Source organism: Crocuta crocuta, unplaced genomic scaffold (assembly GCF_008692635.1).
Source record: "Crocuta crocuta isolate KB4526 unplaced genomic scaffold, BGI_CrCroc_1.0 scaffold102, whole genome shotgun sequence".
NCBI lineage: Eukaryota > Metazoa > Chordata > Mammalia > Carnivora > Hyaenidae > Crocuta > Crocuta crocuta.
In genome coordinates, this window is record NW_027530019.1 from 1,043,160 (window position 1) to 1,057,509 (window position 14,350).

General features: G+C 36.9%; 1 long non-coding RNA gene across 12 annotated transcripts in view; it reads right to left on the bottom strand.

The window, feature by feature from the left end:
* The window catches only part of LOC144231822 (uncharacterized), a 117,943-nt gene that overhangs the window by 47,111 nt on the left and 56,482 nt on the right, over positions 1–14,350 (bottom strand). For 10 of the 12 annotated variants that reach the window (XR_013335194.1, XR_013335203.1, XR_013335197.1 and 7 more), the window contains 3 exons: positions 12,444–12,836; positions 10,970–11,151; positions 3,000–3,141 (listed from right to left, as the gene is read on the bottom strand). This is a non-coding gene — a long non-coding RNA (uncharacterized LOC144231822). The remainder of the gene's footprint in view (positions 1–2,999; positions 3,142–10,969; positions 11,152–12,443; positions 12,837–14,350) is intronic. The other 2 variants (XR_013335198.1, XR_013335202.1) reach the window with 2 other exon arrangements.

Sequence of the window (14,350 nt, forward strand, 5' to 3'; positions counted from 1 at the left end):
TTTCCGAAAATAAATTGGACTAGTCTATAAAAAATATAAAGTATGTTTTCTATACTGTACACTCTATACATTCACAAAAAAAAATGCCATCCTTTAAAACTTCATGAAAGCATCTTAAAACCATTAACTACCAATATATTAGTATATGAATATTCCTAGCTTTCACTTCATGAGCAACCTAAAATACTATTTCATTTCATCTCCATGCAATTCTGCAAGATAAATAGTAAAACTCTCTTTTTGTAAATGTGTTAATTAAGTAACTTGCTCAAATTAAAAGATTGCTATAATTCAAACTATGTTTGTGGCTTCACTGATCTCATGGATTCACTAGTTATTACAAAACTAAATAAAATACAAGTAAACAAACCAAAAGAGAATCTCTGATAAGATTCATTAATAGAACTTTGCCACTTCATGGAATGAATCACACACGACTTAGTTATATTAAGCATGAACATACACACAACTAATAAAGTTACAATTATACTGAGTTTTCATCCCCAGATCAGTCCTTGGAATATAGTAGGTTCAATAAATCTTACGAATGATCAGAAAATTAAGTGTACGATAAATTCATATGCTTTTATATTAAAAAAACATTTTATACTGGGGCGCCTGGGTGGCTTAGTCGGTTAAGTGTCCGACTTCCGCTTAGGTCATGATCTCGCGGTTCGTGGGTTCGGGCCCCACGTCGGGCTCTGTGCTGACTGCCAGCTCAGAGCCTGGAGCCTGTTTCAGTCTGTGACTCCCTCTCTCTCTGACCCTCCCCTGCTCACCCTGTCTCTCTCTCTCTCCTAGAAATAAATAAAATATTAAAAAAAACCCAAAAAAACATTTTATATTACAAGACATCCTTGAAGGTTGCAGGCAAAGTGGGAGGGTTGTGCCTGTCTTCCAGGTCTGCTCCACAGTCCCTTCTTTCATGTTGGTTTTTGTAGTTGTGTACTTTTTCACATACTTGCCTGTTTCAGTTTTCCATATTGCTCTAAACTTAACATTCTGTCATCACATTTTATATGATCAGTTTAGAGAGGTTTCTCTGAAATTGGTTATACTTTATGTATCAGGTTTACTGCTTCATCACGTGGATTCACACCTGAATGATCCAAATCAGTATGATCTCGTAAAAGCCAAACATTAATATGGTGCAAACATTCCTCTCGGAATTCCTTCTTGGCAAAACTCTAGGAAGACTTCTATTAGTTCAAACCCATGTCCCTACGATGATGATCTCCCCTTAAAATGCCTAAGAAAGCCCAATGCTCCCAAAAGAAATTGCTGTTTGTTCTAGCCAAAATCTTACTATAGGATCCTGATCTCTTTTTTCTGGAGTATTTACTTTAGAAAATTTGCAACTGTACCTTTGAGATGTATCTTCTATAACCCTGGCATGTCTTTCTTGAAGAGCTGGGAGCCATCCTTTTGAAATTTAATCAACAAGATAGCATCCATCTGTGTCTCCCAATAACTGTGTGAGGGTAGGAGCTTAACTTTGATAAGTACCAATTAGCAAACACAACTTGCCTAGTCACGCAGATCAACCTCCCCAACCCCAACCAATACTTTCAGTACTTTTCCTTTAGCACACCCCAGCATTTAAAAATCTGTTTTAGCAGATATGAGCTCAGTTTACACTGAAGTCTCTCTCCTACTGCAATAGCCTGAATAAAATCAATCTTTCCACCTTTAACAAGAGGCCAGCTGTTTCTCTTTTACGGTGGCCAAATTTATTCTGCCTCACATATAACCTTGGCTTCTACTTCACAAACAAAATTTAAATTATCAGTGGTGGCCTCACTCATCATTCTGATTCCTAGTCAATATACTTGTGCACACTGACACACACTTCTACCTTCTTTCTTCTGATTTCAGAGGTAGTGTGTTTCCTGTTTAAGACTCTAGTGTTCATTGACTTTTACTTCAACTGGGGCCACCTTTTAAATTCCCCCTTTTATATATCACATCTTTAAATGTGGTTTGGTTGTTACTTCTGAGCCTACCAACATACTCAGGTTCTTCCATTTTGAAAAGATTTTAAATTTTCCCTGATCCCACGTTCTGCTCCTGAGGCCATCAGATTTCTCTCCTTCTCTTTTTAACCATCATTCTTCAATGGGTGATCTCCACTTTCAACTCCCATTTTTTGATATCCACCCATTTCTCATTTCACTGAAATACAGCCTTTCAACAAATCTCATGGAATTGCTCTAATTACTAACTTACTAAATGCTGATCCCAAGGGAAACTTTTCAGCTCTTATTTATTGGGCTTCTGTGTCGTATTTAAATGTGCAGACTCTTAACTCACTCCTGAAATTTTTCATTTACTCTCTTGACTCTAAGACTATATACTTTGTCTTTATCGACTCTTCTTTTTCCATCTATGTATAACATTGGCTTCAGGTTTTCTCTTCTCACCCATTGGTCCTCCATGAACAATATCACTAGTCTCATTGTTTCATTATCTATTGTAAAAAAAAAAAAATCAGTAAAATACAAGCAAACATAGCAGAAAAAAGTTCATCCTAAAACATCAGTTATATTTGCCAAAACTGACCCAATCTGTTTCTCTAGAGTAGAAATATTAAAATAGCAAAAACAAAACAGAAGTACTTTATACCTGGAAAATGATTTTTATCTTTGCAACACTTTGTAAATAAGGAAAACAAAATTAAGGGGGATTAAATTCATAGTCACATAGTAAAAAGTAATACTGGATCTTAATTTCTATTTCCCACCCTAAAGCCAATATTCTTTCCAGTGTGCAATGATTTCCATTCTCCTACAAACTAACCTACATTTCCAGAATGTAAAAGAAAAACAGTTTACTAGAAGCTTAAATTTATGCAAATTCAAGTATATAGTTTGATGTTCTCACTTATGTTCAGAATATTACTGAACATAATTAGAATATTACTCTAATTTAATGGACATCAAAATAGAATTATTATGACAGTCACTGGGTCAACATCTCAAAGAACATTTCTCTACCCTTACCTTGGCTTTAATATATATAAAAAAATTTCTCCAAGCGGTACAGAAATTCTTCCTACACAGTGCAAGCCACAGTCTACAGGTAAGAAGCAGCAACTCTTTGTGCAAAGCTTGATGTCGTAATATCACCATGGCAACAATACTCCTGAAGAGAGAAGATGCAAGTTTTGTCCTGAAAATTAATCAGGTGCAGTGACAATCTTATTTACTATCTCTGACAAGTAGTGCAAATCTACATAAGACCTGAGACAATCTTCCAGTGCTCGTTTCCATTAAATAAGACCACAGATCTTATTAAGTAAACAATTTCCCCCAAATCAAAATCATAAGCCTATTCCTCGGGCATCTTGTGGAAAGTACCTGTTTATCACATGTACTATGAACTTTTTTTAATTGAATATAGTAGATAATCTTTCCACATATTGGCTCTCAGCTAAGATACCTTATTTTTTGACCTGACTTTTTAAATGTCTATTAGTTGTCTCCAGATTTATGCATAATAAAAATGTCTTGAGGAATATTCTGGTTTTTTAATCTTTGAGAGACAGAGAGAGACAGATCAAGCAGGGGAGGGTCAGAGAGAGGGAGATACTGAATCTAAAGCAGGCTCCAGGCTCTGAGCTAGCTGTCAGCACAGAGCCCGTCATGGGGCTTGAACCCATGAACCACAAGATCATGACCTGAGCCGAAGTCAGCTGCTTAACCTCCTGAGCCACTCAGGCGACCCTTAGAGGAATATTCTGAAATGAGTGCAGAATAAGAAAATCTATCAATGATATATTTTAAAGAAAAATGTATATTTTTCAGTCTTACCTATGGTTGGAACTGTCAAGACCCAGTTGAAAAGAACAAGGGTTCATTTCATTGAGAGATGGTACAGGGTAGTGGAAAAAACAGACTCCAGAGTGAAATAAACTAGTATTTAAACCCTAGTTTTGCTGATGCATAGATGTAAAATGGTCAAGTCTCCTAATACCTTTAATCTCAGTTTTTTCATGTAAAATGGTGATTGAAAATACCTCAATTATCCAACATCCTTGAGGACATTAGAGAAAATGTTTATGAATTGCTTGGCATGCAATAGGTGTTCAAAAAGAAAAAAAAAAGGCAAAGGAAAGCAAACTATTGCTATTTATGAGACCATCTGTACTTTGTTTTCACCAACATCTGAGCTCCTGGATTTCTTGCACACCTATGACAGCTTGAGCCTGGACTGACCCTCTGAATCTAATCATTAGGATTATCACACTAGAATACTGGCACCTAGAAATATCTTTTGCTGGGCCAGGCTATGCCCCCTAATCTACTCTGCTCACAGATTATGGGTCCAGCTCATGCATATCTGTTCCTCTTTGCCTTCCCATCCCAGCCTTGAGGGCTCACACTGACACTTCTTTGATGTCTTGGTTCATAGCCAAAATGGGACCCATAAAGCTAATGGAAGAATCATACAAGTGCTGTAAGCCTTGGACACCAGGGCAGAATGAGGTTATGTTAACCATTTGCCGCTCATCACCATTTTGAACCTTGTCCTCAGGGTCCACCTCTGGTGCCCAGTACTTTGGTTTATGGCCGCTCCAGTCTCACAAATTTCTAGTACAGGCTTTCTTTTCTCCATGATCCTTCCCAGTGTGACTCTCTAGAGTTCACGTGGCTAGAAGCAGATCTCACCTTATGCTTTTCACAGAATACTGATAAACTGCTTCACAGCAAGCTCTCAATAAATTACTTAATTTAGCACACTATCTCTATTTGGTGGAGTTGGTATTCTAATGAGATAATTCTCTGAAATTCAGAATGAGAGGAAAAGTTATCAGACATATAGTTGCTATTTATCCTTATAGTTAAAATACTGAACATGCATTCTTCTTCCTCGGAGTATAATTTCATTATGCAAGAGGATTCTGTATGCCTAACAATAAAAATAATAATATCAATTGCTGGTTCTTATATAATGTTGAGGATGTGGGATCTTAGCAGAGACACCCAACGTAAAATTGGACAAGCTACTCTTTCATCCTTTAAAAGTTCATGTGGTGGCAAATAACAAATCACAGGAAGTATTTGCAATTTTCATAAACTTAGAGATATGAGTCTTAATGGATAGGAGGAAACAGTAAAAGACAGGGCAGAAATAAAATAACTGCTAGCAATAACATGTAGAATAAGAAGCTGGTGATTAGAGTTAAGTGTTCTAAAATTCTCATATACAATTATTAATTAATATTAGGAATTATTAAACTAAATATGCATATCAAAATTTGACTACTAACCTTTAGAAAACAAGCAAAAATAGTGTATCTAACTTCTAAACAGAGCCAAAAACTTATCAATTCAATGAAGGTTAAGACAGGAGGGGGGAAGTGGAGGGAAAGAAAAAGAAAAACAAATAGGAAACACCTGAAGCACCATATAAGATGTCAATAATAAACCCAAATACTCACGGTAATTACAATAATGTAAATGAGTTACAAAAACAGGTTCACAGTAGACTGTCACAGTAGATAACAAAATTCACAGGCTGTTTATAGAAGTCAAAGCTGAAACATAAAGACACTAAAAGGGTGACGAAAAAAAAAGTATAAAAACTGGTGAAGCTATATTGTACCAGAAAATATTCTTTAAGAATAAAAGTATTCTTAAAAAAATAAAAAATAAAAAAAGAAATAAATTAAAAAAATTTAAAATCAATTAATCAATAAAATTCATTGAAACTTCAAAAAAAAAAAAGAATAAAAGTATTCTTGGGGCACCTGGGAGGCTCAGTGGGTTGAGTGTCCGACTTTGGTTCAGGTCACGATCTCACAGTTCATGGGTTCGAGCCCCACATTGGGTTTGCTGCTGTCAGGTTGTCAGCACAGAGCCTGCTTTGGATCATCTTTCTCCCTCTGTCTGCCCCTCCCCCACTTGCTCTGTCCCCAAAATAAATAAATATTAAAAATAAAGAATAAAAGAATTCATACTAATAAAAATTGTCACTAAAGATTATAGTGAAGCAATTCTAAAATTACTTTAGATAGATTATAGAATTGAACAAATAAGTAAATGTGGTATTGTTGGGAGCCAGGTTTCTCACAGTGAAAGGAGACAGACACACACACACACACATACACACACACACACACACCCCACATACATAAAGTATACATATACACATGCATATACGTATCTATACATATTTTAGAAATCATGGAAAAAAAGAGAGAACACATATTAAACACTTGGAATCAAGAAAGGTCATAGCAGAGATAATCACATTTATAAGATAAGAAGATATTTTTATTACTACACCAATGAATTTAAGAACCTGGATAAACTTTCACTTTCCTATAAAATTAGTTATCAAAAATAACTTAAGAAATTAAAAATCTGAGTATATCTGACACCAGAAATTTAATTGTTAAAATTCCAACCAACCTCTTAGAAAATCACTGAGACATTAGGGCTTACTAGTAATTTATACCAAATGTTCAATTTTTTTTTAAAGGATACCATTTTATTTCATTTTATTTTACTATTTTTTAAAAGTTCATCTACTTGGGAGGCAGGGAATAAGCGTGGGGGAAGGGCAGAGAGAGAGGGAGAGAAAGAATCCCAAGCAGGCTCCATGCTGAAAACACAGAGTCTGATGCAGGACTCAAACTCACTAACTGTGAGATCATGACCTGGGCCAAAATCAAAAGCCTGACACTGAACCAACTGAGCCATCCAGGTGCCTCTAAACATTCGAATGTTTTTTACAAACTTTTTCAAAGAACCAAAAACAAGCAAATCTGTATTAAATTATTTTTTGAGGATAGCAAAATTTTGACCTAAAATCAGACGAGAACAGTATGAGAATGAAAATGTATTGGCTAATCTCTCTCACAAAATAATGCATATACCCTAAATAAAATGTCAAGACAAATGTAAATGTATAAAAACAGTTCTGCATAATCAACTTAAGTATGTATTAGAGATGTTAGAATAGTTTAGTATTAGAAAATCAACTGACATAATTTTTCACATGGTGTAAAAGAAAACCACATAACCATCTCAACAGATGAGTTAAAAGCATTCAATAACATTTAACATCTATTCATAGTATAAATTAAGTCTAAACAGGAACTTACTTAACCTGATAAAAACATATCCAAAAAACTTACAGTAAACATCACTGCTAATGATTAAAAACCCCACGTTTCTTATGGTTTGTCTCCCTCTCTGTTTGAAACTAGTTTTTCCCCTTCTCTTTCCCATGGTCTTCTGTTAAGTTTATCAAGTTCTACATATGAGTGAAAACATATGATATCTGTCTTTCTCTGGCTGGCTTATTCCATTTAGTATAATACCCTCCGGTTCCATCCACATTGTTGGAGAATCTGAAATACAGAGAACTGAGAGTTGATGGGGGGGGGAAGAGGGAAATGGGTGATGGGCATTGAGGAGGGCACTTGGGATGAGCACTGGGTGTTGTATTTAAGTGATAAATCATGGGAATCTAACCCCAAAACCAAGAGCACACTGTATACACTATATGTTAGCTAACTTGACAGTAATCTACATATATATGTATATATTTATATACACACACACATATATAAAGCAAAAGTAAAATAAAATAAAAAACACATTTCTTTAAATCAAGAATGATACAAGTATGCTGGCAAGTTTGCTGGCTTGAAAAGTAAGCCTTCGAAAAAATAACAAGTAAATGAATGAATGACATAACATATGTAGGACAATTTTTTGGAGAAAATTACAAAAACTTTTGAAAGTATTAAATTAGAAAATTGAAGAAAAATGTATTATGCATATAATAGCAAGATAATATTTAAAGATATTGATTTTTCCAAATGGTACCATTCCAATCAAAATCCTAAAACTGTATTTTCATGGAAAATTAGAAATCAATTAAAAAATTTTTGTAGAACAAAAAAATGGAAAAAATATTACAAAAAACTCATGATTAAAGCAAGAAGCATTATCTAACAAAATAGTGAACAAAGACTATTAAGCCAAATTTGTTTGGAGAGATGATAGGAATGCCTTGATTTAAAAATTTAACAACGGGGCACCTGCGTGGCTCAGTCAATTAAATGTCTGACTTCGGTTCAGGTCATGATCTCACAGTTTGTGGGTTCAAGCCCCGCATCAGGCTCTCTGCTGACAGCTCAGAGCCTGAAGCCTGCTTCAGATTCTGTGTCTCCCTCTCTCTGCCCCTCCCCCACTCGTACTTTGTCTCTCTCTCTCTCAAAAATAAACATTTAAAAAAATAAAAATAAAAATAGGGGCACCTGGGTGGCTCAGCCAGTTAAGTGACTGACTTCGGCTCAGGTCATGATCTCGCGGTTCGTGGGTTCTGCACATTGGGCTCTGTGCTGACAGCTCAGAGCCTGGAGCCTGCTTCAGATTCTGTGTCTCCTCTCTCTTTGCTCCCCTGCTCACTGTCTGTCTCTCAAAAATAAGTACACATTAAAAAATTTTTAAAATAAAAATAAAAATTTAATGAAACAGGTGGTGCCTGGGTGGCTCAGTCAGTTGGGCATCCGACTTTGGCTCAGGTCATGACCTCACAATTTGTGAGTTTAAGCCCCGGATCAGGCTCTGTGCTGACTGCTTGAAGCCTGGAGCCTGCTTCAGACTCTGTGTCTCCCTCTCTCTCTGCCCCGTCCCATTCTCTCTTTCTCTCAAAAATAAAATTAAAAAATTAACAAAATGAACAGTAGAACACAATCCAGAGCTCAGAATCTTACCAGCACGTGTAAAGAAAAGTGATCTCTAACAAAGTGGCTTCACAAATCAGTGGGGAAAGGGTGGACTTTCAATAAATGAAGCTAAGGGAAAATTTCATATTAAAAAGAGTGAAATCAGATCCCTATCTCACATTATGCCCCCAAATCAGTAACAATAAACATGTCCCTTTGCTTTTTACAAAAGCAAAACACTAAGACTTTCAGAAAAGACTGCCACCTTCCTCTCCCACGGTCTCCTGTGTGCTACTTGGTGCAGCCTGGCATTCCTTTTGTAAAACAGCTGTTAAAGCTACAGCACCCATCTCAGCCAATGAAAAGTCCATGTATAGACTCAGGACTGAGAACACAAATGAGGTTAATTTGAAGTGGCAGGGCAGGCACTGTAGTGCTGTTTAAGATTAAAATGTTTATACCACTTAGTACACTAATGAAAACATATTGTGAACAACCGGGTTTTTCAATAAGGCAGGTCATCTCCTGATTTGGTGGGCAGCCAATCAATAAGGCAGATACAGAGTAGAGCTGGAAATGGAGAATAAAGATGCCACTGTGTGTCCGAGCAGCAGACAGGTGTATCTGGTAAACAAAAAGAACTTGCTACTTTTCTCCAGAACTGTGCTCCCATGTAAAGCAAAGTATTCTAAATTGAAGAACTACAATTTGGTTTCAACACACTCTGCTATGTGAGGTTTTCTTTAGTCTTTTATTTTCCCCTCTTTGATTTGTTTTAACTGTACATAACATCATTGACATATGCACACAGGTACACTGCATTTTATTTTCCAAATAGACAACGATATACAAGGCTGGGTATGAAAGGACTACTCAACTCTTAGAAATTCCTGTAAGACTTTCAGTCCCTTGAACCTTTATAATTAGGCCATCATCAATAAACCCTTGTCAAATTATCCTAATTTGAGTTGTGACTTCTGTTTTCTAGGACTCTGATTCATACATCTTTTTTCCACAGGCTTCACACCAAATCACAATGTTTGATGGCAAAATTTCTATGACTGTCCACTGGTTGGTGTTAATCTCTTCTGGCCAAGATCTCAAATTCTGAATCCTCAGAGCAGGGACCAGAATTAGACAGCCAGCAGCCTCACATCCCAGCCAACATAAACCTGAAAATGTGTTTCTAGAAATTAAGATGACAGCTAAGGAACCGAGTTCCTGAGAACCACAATTCTACATATAGCAAAATGTTCACATAACTCTTACATGCAATCCATACACCATGGAATGGAAGAAAGCATATTAAGCCCCTATTTACTCAGTAACAGATCTCTTAACTTTTCTTGCATAAACTTGAAAGCTTATACAAATAAACCCTCTAGGCTCCTGGTGTATGAGGAAATTTGTTAATAATGAGGAGATTATTCATGAAGTAAGTCACAAAACCGTATTGTTTACATATTTTAAAAATAAAGATACAAAGACTAACCGCCAATGGAAAAAAAAAAGAAGATGCAATGTTCTGGTCTGAAGATCCCTTTACCTTCAGACACTGAAAACGATATTAGCTCTGGGTTTGTAAGGTCAGGAACAAGGATAGCAGATCCTGGAAGTTTTAGTTCCTGAGTTGCTTGTGAAGTTCAAGATCCTTAGGCATGCTGGTCACAGCTGGGAGGATTTATTTTGCTCTATTATTTTTCTGTGCTGTCAGATAATTAGCAGAACTTAAATTCTATCTTTTTAAAGCTCTTTGCTTTTCTCCAGCCTCTGTGTTTTAAATGTGTTTCTAATATTAATGACAGAAGGCATTTCACAACTCAGCTGCAACTACTTTTCCAGTGTCATCTTCTATTGACCTCCCTAGCAGCCTCTCCCAAACCTCTCCCTGCTCCTGGTACAGCCATACATTGATACTCCTTTTGCATATAAGGTTGCTATCCTTCTTAACCCATGTACCTAATGTCTTCCTATCTGGAATTCCCTCCCCACCTTTTACATCGAAGTCTTTCTAGCAGCAGCCTCTTGATACTTCCCTTCCACTTCTTTTCACACTGAGTTGTCTTAGTGCTCTAGTGTATTCAGGGACCAGAAGTCCCTCCCTTCCTCCCTACATCTTGCTGGGCAGGTGTTGTCTGCCCTGCCCCGAAATATTATACTAGATTTCAGTCAACCTGCTTTGCATGTTGGGAGAACCTACTGTGTGTCAGGTACCCTGCTAAGTCCTAGAGATACAAAGACTGCCATGGTGGCACAGTAAAGAAGCTGGAAGACAAGAAACCTTACGCAAAGAAGCACTTTCCAATGGTCCATCCTGGAGGCACATGAAAAGACTCTGAGAGCACAGATGGTGTAAACAGGAAAGATGACTGAAGGCCATGAACAGTGGTCAGGAAAGAGTTAAAGATTCCCCACTCGTCCCAGTCTGCACTGTTTCATTGCAAAGTCACATTCATACAGCTTCTGCTCTGTAAGAGTGAAGACAGGAAAAAAAAAAACAAAAGACATCTTAGACTTAAAAATGTGTTTTTTGGTGGAGATATCACTTGCTTCCGTCTCTTCTTGTTCAGAATCATAAGGCAAATATTGATACACCTATGAGAATACAAGGCCACTCTGTGACTGTATCAAATCCCCTATGACAGGTAGGCAATGCACAAAGTCTCTCTCTTCTTTGGCATTTGGCATAGCTGCAATTCTGAATTTTTAAAAATGTAACAGCTTGATGATTTTCTGTAAGTCAACACTGTAAAAGCCACAGGCCAGAGCTTGCTCGTTTCTCTTATCTTTGCATCTTTACACCTATCACAACGCCTGCCACATTAAAACACTCAATAAATAGGTGTCAGAGAAGAGCCAATAAATGATAATACTATTATCAACTAGATAGCTCCATAAATTTAGAAACAATATTTCATGTAATCCTTATAGTAATCCTTTTTTAAATATAAGATAATTGAGTCTTTGAGAGCCAAAAAATGACAGGTTTAAGATTTGAACCCAGGTCCACCTGGCTTGTTGCAGCCACACTCTTAGCTACACCGTTGTATAATAAGATCTATTAGGGGAGAGGGGTGATATAGCAAGTTTCCAGAAACAGCAAGGGCTGGAAGCAACAAACAATGAAAAGTCATTTTTAGCAAGTCCATTTGACACTGGATGTGGAAGTACTGAATTCCTACTGATTTCCATTCCACAAAGACAAACTGGAAATCACTTAAATATCCAAAGTAAGGAAACTGTTAAGTCGGTTATGGCTATGGCATATCTATGTGGTAGAATATTATTTAATCAACAAGTTATATTTTATGAGAATATGGAGAAATGTTTGAGATACATCATTAGGTAGAAAAGACAGATTAGAAAAAAGACTATATAATATAACTTGATTTTATTTTGTTTTTATATATTCATTTTTTAATTTTTATTTTTGGAAGTAATACATGTATAGAACTTAAAAACCAATATAATAGTATAAGGCTTGTTACGGAAGCCTTCACTCTACTTTTGTTTCTTACTGGCCCTTCTCTAAGAATAAATCAGAAATAAAGAATATTTAAATTCTTAAACTGTTTCTTCTTGCATTTGCCTTCATGTTTCAGACCACTACCACCATTAGACCAGGCACGGATCTGGTACCAGATCCAGGATGGTTCCAGATCTAGGCACGGATCTGGTTCTACCAGATCCCTCCTGCTGGACAATACAAGTATTTCTTTCTTGGGATCTTCTAAGACTGGACCATTAAGATGGTGCTTACTTGCTGATGTGGGGTGACTCATTTACATCAGGCACAGGTTAAGTTCAGACCCTGGGCTTCCAACTTTCCACTGTTGACCCTGGGCCTAGAGCTGCACGTATAAGCCCACGCAATGGATCTCACCCATCCATGTTCCAATTATCCCTCTACTTCAGGTCTACAGCACCCAAACATGGGGTGTGTGGTTCTGGTGGTGATGGCAGGAATTCTTTAGCTTGTGTGCCCCTTGCTCCTGGCACTGTCCACTGTAAGGCAGTCCTGCAGAAGTGCTGTGCTATCTCCTCAAGGGTTCTTTTGACTGTTGCTCCTTAGTACCAATAGTGCCTTCTCATCAATTTTCTCTAATTGCCTCCAGTGCTTGAAGAGATATCAAGTTCCAGGGTCAGTCTTCAGCTGTGTTAGACAAGAGACAGACAGTCTCTGTTAACATAACACATCAGTAGCTTTTCAGAGTCACTGGAAGTCAGTATTCACAGAAAGCAATGGTTTAACCAGCATTTTAAATAAGTAGAATTAGGGAACTGTAGAGGAAGATTTATATTATTTCAATACAAACAGATTCTGAAGAAATATTGCTTATGAGTAATAACAGTATTGCTATTTTTTTCCTCAGGGAAGTGAAGAGATATGAAATTAGCCAAGAATGTAACTATTGACAATAAAGAACACAATGCTACGGTTTCTGTGCCAGAACTAGAAGAGATGTTGCCTAGACATTATGATACGTCCTAAATGTAAATACCTCTTCTTTACATCTGCAAATAAATCAAATCCTGGTATCTTTCATGGGCCCATGAACTTTGTCACACGCTTTAGATCAAATTGTTTATGTAAAAAAAAAAAGGCACCACAAAAGTGTTATCCTGTATCCTACATGGAACTTTGAGACACACTTTAGATCAAATTGTTTATGTAAAAAAAAAAAAAAAAGGCACCACAAAAGTGTTATCCTGTATCCTACATGCCTTAGGGGAGACCCTATTTATAACTTGCAGTGTTGCTACTTCAGGACTTCATAATTTTAGAAATTATTTATTGAGCTTCTTCTCTAGAAGATCAGAAATGATCTTTCTTCAACTTCTTCAACTTCACATATATAATTTATGTATGTGTGTATATAAATATATATATATACACATATATATGTATATATAAATTCAGACACCAATATAAATAGTAGGTTTGCTTCCACAACATTGCTAACATACCAGAGTCCCAGGAAGTACTAGGTTTATATTCACAGCCAATTTTTGCCTTTTGGATGCCCTGGGTCTTGGCTTCATTCCCAGATTAGGTCTTGGCTCCTGCTAGGAGTCAACCAACTGCTGAAAATGCAGAGACTTAGAAGCCAAAGGACTGGAAAAGAAGAGCTTGAAGAATGAGCCAGCCTGTCAATGATCCAACAGGCTGTATCTGGTGGAGGGGCTCCTGCCAACCATCAGAGGGATTCCAGGGTAGACCACAGAACATCTGGGACAAGCTGCAGGAAGTTCAAGGGTAGAAATGTTCCAAACTTGAGTCCTGACTGTAATCTAACTCCAATTCTTTTCATTTGATTATGTTTCATGAGTTTCTTACTTTATCTCTTCCTCTCCTAGTGTTTTTTTTTTCTTTTTCCACACTCTTCAACAGTAACTCCCACTATTAGCAGATAATAAAATTCCTTTCTGCCTTGTCCAACGGTCCCAGTAGAACATAAGTTAGCCTTGTTAGTTATGCCTTATGAGTTGCCCTAAAAGTCTACACCCAGGGTGGAGTGAATATATGCCTGAGAAATCTATAGGTCCCAATAATATTAGCCTTCTATAAACTCTATAGAAATCATAGCTCCTTAGTAAGCCCAACAAGTTTGCTGAAATATGAGGGTTACACAGTGTCAGCTTTCCTGTGTTTATAGATGCAGAGGT